The sequence below is a fragment of the Balaenoptera physalus genome (assembly GCF_965194825.1).
Source record: "Balaenoptera physalus genome assembly, chromosome: 1".
NCBI classification, from domain to species: domain Eukaryota; kingdom Metazoa; phylum Chordata; class Mammalia; order Artiodactyla; family Balaenopteridae; genus Balaenoptera; species Balaenoptera physalus.
Genome location: NC_138882.1, coordinates 90,176,140 through 90,185,410, shown reverse-complemented (window position 1 = coordinate 90,185,410; position 9,271 = coordinate 90,176,140). Strand labels below are relative to the sequence as shown.

The 9,271-nt window shown below is 46.1% G+C and overlaps 1 long non-coding RNA gene across 1 annotated transcript; it reads right to left on the bottom strand.

Moving 5' to 3' along the window:
• Positions 1 to 3,376: 3,376 nt before the first annotated feature.
• Positions 3,377 to 8,868, bottom strand: LOC309660102. Its single transcript, XR_014263125.1, has 2 exons — positions 8,670 to 8,868; positions 3,377 to 3,676 (listed from the first exon to the last, which is right to left on the bottom strand). It is a non-coding gene; the product is annotated as an uncharacterized lncRNA (long non-coding RNA).
• Positions 8,869 to 9,271: the final 403 nt, after the last annotated feature.

The window sequence follows — 9,271 nt, the reverse complement described above, 5'->3', positions numbered from 1 at the left end:
CCAGAAACTAACATAACATTGTATACCAACTATACTTCAATAAAAAATAAAAGAAAAAATTAAAAAATCAGAAAATAAAACTTTTACCTTGGACTTTAAAGCTTTGCCATAAGCTATTGAGCATATTCGTAAGAATGTTCCTAAATGTTCCTCAGAGAATGTGGACCCCACAGTGTGAATAGGGGCTGGGCCATGGTTTATTTATTTTTTTATTTTTGGTAATTCCTTATGTTTTCCTCTGATGATTCCTTTCTTTCCTGAGCCTTTTTAGAAGAACACTCAACATTGCCTCTATAAAGCCTTATTCCTCTCCCAGCAAAGGTAACCCAACAATCTCTCATACTCGCTGGCTTCACCAGTTTGGAAGTTTCCTCTCTACTTTCCCTAGACCGCTGGAAAGGCCTCAAGCCTGGGATCTAATCCCAGGCTTGTGATTAACTGGCTGTGTGGCTTTGGCTGGCCCCAGTCTCTGTGAGCCTGCTGACCCTCATCTGTAAGAGGCAGCACTAGACTTAGATGATCTCTGAGGTCCCTGCTGACCTGGCCCCTCCCTCTCCTCATCAAGTAAACGGAACATAAACTTTAATAGGAGAACGTCCCTGCAAAATGTTCTCTCCTTCCTACAACAGGCTGCTTCTATATATGCCTGTTTCATACTAAGCATTTCTTTTCCTGGGAAATCACAAAAGCCATCCTTTCGCTCCAAAGTGAATTGGAGAGTGAACTGACCCCTGAAGAGGGGGTGGTAGGATCTGGCCACCTGGTGTGCAGTGGCTTTGAGCAGAGATATGACCATGGGAGGTGGTGGGAAGCTTTTCCTCTAACCTGGTGGCCCCAGTTGCTCCTCCAGACCTCAGCGCGTCCCCTCAGCTCATCCTCGTGACAGGCTCTCAGCGTGCTCCCGGCTTCTGTCACCACTCAGCACTCTCTCCAGCCTCAGTTAGCCACCAGCAGGGCCTGATAATGGACTCTTACTTTGATTGTGGTATTTTGGCCTCCAGGTGAAACCACTAAGAGCTCTGCCATGCACTCCAGTCCTGTGACCCTTGCCTTCCAGGAGCCATGCAAGAAGCAAAGCCACCAGAGGTCCTTAAAACTGCAGGGAGGATGGGCCTGCCCCCCTTCTTCACAGCTCCCTGTCTGCTGAGGAGGATCTGGGCCCCACTCCTCCACACCTGCTAGAGGGTCTGGAAGGAGTCAGAGATGTGGCCTGATGGGGCAGGGCGAAAGGCAGGGGGCCTCTCCTGCAGTTGAGGAATAACCAGTCAAGGTTCACTGGACCCAGAACTAAGCAAAACAGGCATAGTTTGTAGAGGACCTTGTGACACTGCTTCTGAACACCCCAAGGGTATGCGAACCAGCAACAGCACATTTCTCGCCTCATCCTCCGATCCTCCGAGGGTCAACTCAGGGGAAATAGGACCTGCTTCCTAGCAATAGAGCATGTGGTCCCCACACTGGAGTTCCACGGCAGATCGTAAAGCTCAGGACTGAGCAGCGGTGCCCTGAAGGACAGTGTTGGCAGGGGCCCAATGACCTGACCCAGGGCCAGCGCAGTGGGTCACAGTCAGGCTGGGCATTGGTCTACACTGCAGCACCTGAGTTCTTTGAATCCACGTGGTGAGAATAGTGACTCCCAGATGCCATCTTGTGCTTAGCCTAGACCTCCTATTTCTATTCTTTTATGATCTCCAAAGTGTGTACTCACCTCTCTCTAAGTATGCTGTCTTGTTTTGTCATCCTAACTTCACTCTGGGATCTGGGGACTAATGGCCACACCAAGCTCATTGGAAGTCTTGTGTAAAGCAAACCAGTGATCATTTTTAAGTGACATGTGTGAGGTCCCCAGTTGTGCTAAAGCCTAATCTGTGTCTTCACAGTGCTTAGAATGTGCTTATGTGTGTATAAATGTATAATATATATTTATATGTGTTGCTATAGTGATATGTTAAAGGCCAACATAACTGATGGATAGGGTCAGTGTGAGGAAATGAAAGTCTTTCTGGTGGCTATTAAATGTATATAAAGAAATAAAAAGTTTTCACTGCCTGTTTTGTTTCCCATTTCTGCACCAGTCCTTAGACTGAGCGGGTGAGAATAGGAAAGACAAACTGGCACTAAGAGCTCACCTCACTGTCTAATGCTTGAAGTCTAAGTTTAAAAGAATGATTTACTCTCCTGTCATTTTGTAAAAATCTCCAGTCTAAAAATATAAAAGGGTAGTTCTTACATTTAGAGTGCCTTAGAATCAGCTGTGGAGATTATAGAAGCTACTTCCTGGGCTCCAATCCCAAGAGATTTCATTGGTGTGGGGCTCTAGAGTCTACATATTTCATATAAACACAAGCAGATGTTTCTGATGCAGGTGGGCGACAGATCACAGTTTAAAACACGTTGCTCTATAACACTGAATCAAAATTATAAATTCATTTCTTTTCCTTTAATTAAGAAGCTTTAATTGAAAAGTATTTAAGTCACACCATAAATGTTGACATAATGATCTTAAGATCTTCCTTTGGGAAAAGACCTTAGTTATGTTCTTTTGCATTCCAGAATTAAAATAAAGCTATCATTCCACAATTATACCCTAGAGGCAGTAATAAATTAAAACAAACAACAACACAAAAAATTCAACCATGATCACAACCACCAACAACAAAAACAAACATATTCATCAACAGACTCAGGTCTGAGATAGAGACATGCCCCACTTTCATAGTAGATGGAGTGACCTCAACTTCTGCTTTTACACTGGGTTGTTTAAGCATTTTCCATGAGTGCCTTTGTCTGTCAATAAAGAGGAACTCACTGACAGAGTCAGCAGAATGGATGAAAAGTCGGCCAAACTATGGAGTATTACTTAAAGACAAAGTAGGAAAATTTGAGGGCCTCTTGCTCTGCAGTTATTCAAGCATCCCAGCAATTCTTCCTAAATCCAATGGAGAACTCAAACATTGCTTCTAAGAACTTCATTTTATGGTCATAACATTTATGAAAGCAACAACATGAATCATACAGATCTCAGAGCTGGTCAGGATCAAGTCACAAATTACTTATGGGGGAAAATTCCCAATAGCCATTCTTGTGTTTCACCCTTTGAAAAAGTTGCAAAAAATGTATCTTTGGAATGGAAGATTCTCCAATATTCAACTTTCCATAAATTACATTCTTTTCCTCTATATGTCAGAAACAGAACTCATTCTTAAAAATAAATCAACCTGCATGACCACCAATGTCTTCCAATTTGCCATAATTCAAATGAGAACCATGTTGGGTCCTGTGCAGGAAATAGGGTGAGAGCACTTTAGGAAAAAAATGGAAAGGAAGAAAGACGGCAGGTACCTAATGTAATGCTTCAAACATGTACAAACATCTCTTCTTTTAATAAATTTATTTTATTTATTTATTTTACTTATTTATTTTTGGCTGCATTGGGTCTTCGTCACTACACGCAGGCTTTCTCTAGTTGCGGCGAGCAGGGGCTACTCTTCATTGCGGTGCCAAGACTTCTCAATGCGGTGGCTTCTCTTGTTGCAGAGCATGGGCTCTAGGCGCACGGGCTTCAGTAGTTGTGGCTTGCGGGCTCTATAGCACAGGCTCATTAGTTGTGGCACACGAACTTAGTTGCTCCGTGGCATGTGGGATCTTCCCGGACCAGGGCTCGAACCGGTGTTCCCTGCATTGGCAGGCAGATTCTTAACCACTGTGCCACCAGGGAAGCCCAAACGTACAAATATCTCTTGATCTGTCAACCTAAGACAGGCAAACAACCTGCAGAATTTATACAGGGTTTATTATATCCTCCAGATCTTATTACTGCTAAAGTGAATATGCTAGGCACTTACTGAATTGGTTTTCTATTTCTGCTGTAACAAGTGACCATAACTTTAGTGTCTTAAAAGAACACACTTTTATTATATTACACTTCTGTAGGTTAAGAGTCCAACAAAGATCTCACTGGACTAAAATCAAGGAGTCAACACGACTGCCATACCTTCTGGAGGCTCTAAGGGATAATGTCTTTCCTTGCTTTCCTAAAAAGTTTTTAGAGGCCTCCCACATTCCCTGGCTTTTGACTCCTTCCTACAACTTCAAAACCAGAACAGCAGGTAAAGTCCTTCTAATTTCACACCATTTTGACCTTTTCTGTCTCTCAATTCTAAGGCCCCATGTAATTTCACGGGGCCCACCTGAATGGTCCAAGATAATCTCATCACAAGGTCTTTACCCTAATCACATCTGCAAAGTTTCCTTTCCTATGTGGTGTAATATATGAACAGGTTGGGGGAATTACAGCAGGGACATCCTGGGGGAGACAGTATTATTCTGCTGGTCACGAAACTATTAACTCAGATGCCAACTAATATTGGAACTATGAAAAAAAGAACTTCTCTAATTTCAACAAAGTTTAGTTAAAATACGACACTACCTGAAGGCACAATCTAGACCAGTGAATCAAGATAAAGTCAGCTTAGAACCCCAGAAGTGCTTCACTGCTGTCCATAAAATTGCACAAGTACTAGTCTCTTTAGATTTTTTTTTTCCAAAATGTAGCTTTTTCCCCCCTCCAAGCCTGAGTCTGATGGTAGAAATCTCATCCGAGACAAAGAGTGCGTGGTGGAGGAGGTGAAGGTGGTGGTGGAGTCGGTGCACCTGGGACCCCACTAACTTCTGACTATGAACTTGCAGCTGATCTCCATGGAACAGATGGGAGGGTTTTCTCAGACCTACCCTTGCATGAACAGAGGGATCCTTGTGCACCTTCGCCAGGCGGCTAGGAAGGGGAGCCACAGTCCTTTCCTTGGAACTTGCCTTGTAAAGAAGGCAGGCACCAAGATATTAACTTGTCTGGAATCTTGTGGACCAGATGTCAGCAATCCATGTCCAGAGGTTCCTGACTTTTGGTCACACGTCCCCAGGGTCGGCCTAAGGCCCGTGCTGCCTGGGTTGGCTGTGGAGGATGAGCTCCTGAGGCAGCATCTTGCTCTGTCTCCTCCAAACCAGGTTCTGACCAGAGAGAAATGTATTCGTTTTTCTCAGGCTGGTGGAAAATACTCCCTCATCGTCCTCTTGGACTGGGGCAGCCCCTTCCCATGTTGGCCTGCTTTGTGGGGGGAAGGGATGGGGAGGATGGGAACAAGAGGAGCGGGGACAAGGAGGAGGGGTGGGAACAAAAAAAGCCTGGGGAGAGGATAGGGGAGGACGGCGAGGAAGGAGAAGGCGGAAGCTGAGGATGAATAAGGAGGACGATGACCAGAGCGTGAATGCCATGGAGGTTCTAGTCTCTGGTCCCAGAATGGCAGCTGCCCTCTCTTGAACTTCCCCTGACCTCATGCTGGACACACACACACCCCAGCCTCCTCTCTCATCCTCCAAACTCCTTTAGTCACAGAAGAACAGCCTTTCAGCCCCTGCCCCCTCCCGTGCCCTGATTCTGGGGATTCTTTCCTTTTTCCCTAGGTTTCCCCAGAGCTAGGCACAGATTCCTCACCAGCAGCCAAACCCTGGTCTGTGGGTCTGGAGAGTCCAAAGCACGGAAATCTCTCGTGAGAAAAGGAAATGCAGGCCACATGGGGTCATGGGGTCACTCTGCAGAATCTCAGTCCAGCTGTCCAAGTCATGCTAGGTTGAAATTTAGGAAGATGTCAAACTCGTTCAAAAGAAACTCTAAGAAGATCCTTGGTGCAGGTCATTGTTACATGTAGCAAATGATGCTATTGAAATCCTAAACCAGGTGATCAATCTTCATTCCAAAGTCATGAATCAGCCTTAAGAAGTGCAAAGCAGGGCTTCCCTGGTGGCGCAGTGGTTGAGAATCTGCATGCCAGTGCAGGGGACACGGGTTCGAGCCCTGGTCTGGGAGGATCCCACATGCCGCTGGGCCCGTGAGCCACAACTACTGAGCCTGCGCGTCTGGAGCTTGTGCTCCGCAACAAGAGAGGCCACGACAGTGAAAGGCCCGTGCACGGCGATGAAGAGTGGCCCCCGCTTGCCGCAACTAGAGAAAGCCCTCGCACAGAAACGAAGACCCAACACAGCCAAAAATAAATAAATAAATATATATTAAAAAAAAAAAAAAAAAGAAGGGCAAAGCAGGTGGTGAGTGCTAATTACAGGAAATGAACAAAACTGGGGCAGATCCCAGAAAGGACCATGTAGGAGAAGGTGCTTAGGCCAATGGCTAAGTAACCATCTGTATTAGTCAGCTTGGGTTTCCAGAAAACAATACTATAGACCGGGTGGCTTAACCATAAATCTGTTTTCACACATTCTGGAGGCTGGAAGTCCAATATCAAGATTGACGTTCTCGCCAATTCAGTTTCCGACGCGAGCTCTCTTCCTGGCTTGTAGGTAGCAGATGCCTCGCTGGGTCCTCACATGGCCTTTTCTCCTTGCTTGAGCTGGGGTAGGGCAGGAGCCCAAGCTCTCTGGTATCTCCTCTTGTAAGGACACTAATCCTATCAGATCAGGGTCCCAAGGCTATGACCTCATTTAATCTTAATTACTTTTTTAAAGGCCCCTTCTCCAAATACAGCCCCACAGGGATTAGGGTTCAAGATATGAATTGGGGGGCAGGTGGTGGGACACATACATTCAATTCCTAACACCCTCCCCAGCCTCCTCCTCCCATGAAGGCATTTGCAGCTCTCAGCTCTGGTCCCTGGGAACTTCCCAGGCACTGGGTCCTCAGATTCCTCTCCCCACAGACTTTCTCCTTCTCTCTCTCTGACTCAAATGCCTCAACACAGGGCACAGCTGTTGACTGGCTGACAAAGACAGTGGACTGAGTTGCTTTCACCTGGCTGACTTTCAGAAGAGAGGGGCCACCACTGACTGATACGTTTGCAGAAATGTGTTCACTGAGGAGACTGGCTGTGGTGGCAGAATAATGTTTCCCCAAAGATGTCCACATCCTGGTCCCTGGAATTTGTGAACATGTTACTTGACATGGCAAAGGACACTTTGCAGGTGTGATTAAATTAAGGACCTTGAGATGGGGAGATTATCCTGGAGGGTCCAATAGAATCACAAGGGTCCATAAAGTGAAAGAGGGAGGAAGAAGATTTGGTGTCAGAATAATGCGTTGTGAGAATAACCTGATCAGCTGTGACTGGCTATGAAGATAGAAGGGGGCTATGAGAGTAGAATGTGGGCATCTTCAAGAGGCTGGAAAATGCAAAGAAAGAGATTCTCCCCTAGAGCCTCCAGAAAGAACCTCACCTCCACTGTCAGATTGATTTTAGCCCAGTGAGATGCATCTTGGACTTCTGATCTCCAGAACCATAAGATAATAAATGTGTGTTGTTTTAAGCCACTAAGTGTGTCGTAATGTGTTACAATAGCAACAGGAAACTCCTACAGTGGACATTGGTAGATAGAGAGGATTTAAAAACCAGTTCTGCCGCGATAGTGAGAGGCCCGCGCACCGCGATGAAGAGTGGCCCCCGCTCGCCGCAACTAGAGAAAGCCCTCGCACAGAAACGAAGACCCAACACAGCCAAAATAATTACTTAATTAATTAATTAATTAATTAAAAAAAAAAACCCAGTTCTGGTGGCTATTTGTTACCATGGCTTTAGAACAATTACTCTATCCCCAGAAATGTGAACTTTCAAACTTTTCAATTCTCAGTGTAGGTAATGTAAATAATACTGAGTGATATACCAACCATCACCATATAAGGAGTCAAAACCCTCACCCTGTGCTCAGGGTAAACGTCTAACATCATCCAAAATTGGGTGTGCACGGGTGTATGTTTGGGACAGGGTAGCAGGGGCTTCAGAACTGGATTTATAATGCTCCCCACAGGGCTGGCTTCAGGGTGTTGGGCACAGGAGAGTCTTTTGTCATATCTAGGCCATCTAGTATCTGAGCCCCCTTTGTTTGTATGAGAAACTTCCCACATTCTGAAACTTTTAAGGATCATGCACTTGCTGTCTTAGTTTTTCTAGGGGCTAAGATGTGGGTCTATTACCAAGAGCTGGCAAATCCCCATCAGCAACAACTACTCCAGCATTTGACAGGAGTTGAGAGACACAAGGAGCAGGCCCTGGGGAAATTTTTTCTGCAACAGAAGAATCTCCCCACCTCAAGATCCTTAGTTTAACACCGACCAGGTGCAGCAGAAGTCATAGGGCCATTGGCAGTGTCTAGTGTCCAGGGCCAGTAGTGTCACCTGTGCAAAGCTACAGGGTCTGTCACTCAGCAGGAGGCACTAGTGTCCTTTCCATTTGGTCTATGTGCTCCCTTCCATTGGCCTTCTTTATTCCTCCCTGTTTGTATAGCCTGGTTCTCCAGTTTGCTGGAGATTCTCTGAGCTATTACTATCCCTGGAATAAAGCATATTTGAGATGAAATGAGCCAGAATTTATTTCTGATGGCTGCAGAGAGAGAAAGGAGGGGAAAGAGGGAAAGCAGGGAGGAAGAAAGGAAGCCTCTTCCTGGAAGTTGGCTGGGTGCTGAGTTCCTTTGTTGTCGGCTCCAGGATTCTCCGGAAGAGTCAGCTTCCCCCTTAAGCCAAAGGCACCCTCAAGAATCAAGTTACTCCACTCCTTGCTCTCTGGTCTGAAAACACAAGTTGGCTGCTTTTGGCGGTCTCCCCGCTCCCCACCCTCAGGTCTAACCCAGTCTTACCCAGTAAGAGAAAACAAACAGACAAACAAACAAACCTCACTCTTCAAGCAAACACGTCATCTTTCTATCCCTTATCTTGGTCATCAGCTTCTTTTTCAGAATCTTCATTTCTTGTATTCTGTATGGTGGGGAAAGGAAAAACATGGTCCCTGGGATACCATGAGAATGAAGTAGGAAGGACGTGCACAGAAAATACACCGAGTAGCACTCTGAGATGTAACCCTGAATCTACATGTCTACACACAAGACACATACATAAATATACACTTGTATCCATTGTTTTACAACTTCTTTACTACTTAAAAATTTTTGGATCAGCGTAACACACGACCCCAGAATTCCTTTCCCCGGCGTGTAACCCAGGACAAAAGATAAGAATTCGAGGAGGCTGGCAAAATCCGCCGGCATCTCAGATAAAGGGTAAGAGGCGAGTTACCTCGGCTTGGTGGGCTCCTGAAGTGGGCGGACGTTATGACGTCACTTCCCCCTTCAGCAGCCGGCCCGCCCATTGGTCATCTCGGCAGGGCGGGGACAGGGCAGGGGTTGGAGGAGAGGCACCGCCTTAGAGGTCAGGAATGGGGCTTGGCTTATGTAAATCTCGCAGCGCAGGGGTACAATTCCCCGCGAGCCACTTCCC